The following is a 1,439-nucleotide window of genomic DNA, read 5'->3' as shown; positions in this document are numbered from 1 at the left end:
AGCCAGACCAGGATGATACTACATTTAATTATCAGTGTAAGAAAATAATGATATACTTGAGTATCGCAATATATATTTTTTTTAGTATATTGTATCAATTCTCAAAAACACTGTACAACATTTTTCTACTCACGTTTTATGTATATGGTCGTGTGTTTTTTTTAATTACAGTATATCGCCTTGCTTACAGTATCGCAATATATCGCACTGTATTGACTTGTAACCCCGGTATTGTGATACGTATTGCCAGATTCTTGCAAATACACAGCCCTACATGTAATTACATGCTCATTATGAAACCAAATCAAATAGTTACTGGAAAAACTTCATAATAAACAGCCAGTGTAGCATTGATCATTGTCCCCAGTCCACGTGTCATCAGACACAGTTCATCCATTAATCAACATGCTGTATGGTGATTAGCAGTGTGATTGGCTGCGGTAAACTGTGTCCTCACTAACTTGCCCTGCCTGCCAGCTGGACTCACCACAGGATCTGGATTACACAGATAACACTCACTATCACTTAACATGTGTGACTGTAAGCCCTGACTCTCAGTGACTCTTGTGTGTGTATGTGTGTATGTTTGTGTGTGTGTGTAGTCATCGACTCTTGGCTGAATTAATCAGCAAATTATGAGTTTGGAAATTGTTGGAAAGTGTTATGGAGGTGGCATAAGGCTGTTTATGCTGAATACAGCTGTTATTAAGATATATACATGTAAACAGTCCTATACTAGAATCAATGATGAGGATATGTTTTAGTGATTGTATTCATATCAAATGGATTGTAAGTCAGTTTAATTTAATGACAGCCTCATTGGAATTGCACTACAAAGGCTGGAACCTCAGAAGATATCCACTCGATTTGTCTAATTTGGATGTTGGAAGCCTTATATTTGCTTATGAAATGTACATTTTATTTTACATGGAGCAAGGTTTATGGATTTGTGTCCTCTATCACCTAGATTGAAAACTCATTAGTAAGGAATCTTGTAATGACATTTGTTTTAAGGGATAGTTCAAGTTTTTTAAAGTTGGGTTGTATGAGGTTCTTATGCATAGTCAGTGTATTACCTGCAGTATATACCTCCACCTCCAGTTTAAAGAAGCAGACAGGAGTACTGGTATGGAAGCTAAGCAATGCACATATTTTAGCCAGCTAAAAGAATTAATATCAGTTTTAGTGTGCACTATATTTAGAATATTTTCAATGCTTTACCTTGACATCATACAGCCCTTTCCAATGGAAAACTGAAGCTGTTATCCATCTATGGCTATGTTCACACTGCAAGCCTTAAAGGTCCAGTGTATAACATTTAGCAGGCTCTATTAGCAGAAATTGAATATAATATTGATAGGTATGTTTTCATTAGTGTATAATCACCTGAATATAGGAATCATTTTGTTTTTGTTTACCTTAGAATGAGCCTTTTTTTA

The sequence above is a fragment of the Morone saxatilis genome, unplaced genomic scaffold, assembly GCF_004916995.1.
Source record: "Morone saxatilis isolate NCDOM2014 unplaced genomic scaffold, NCSU_SB_2.0 Contig2, whole genome shotgun sequence".
NCBI lineage: Eukaryota > Metazoa > Chordata > Actinopteri > Moronidae > Morone > Morone saxatilis.
The sequence above is the reverse complement of the archived record's forward strand: the minus strand, read 5'-3'. Positions refer to the sequence as shown.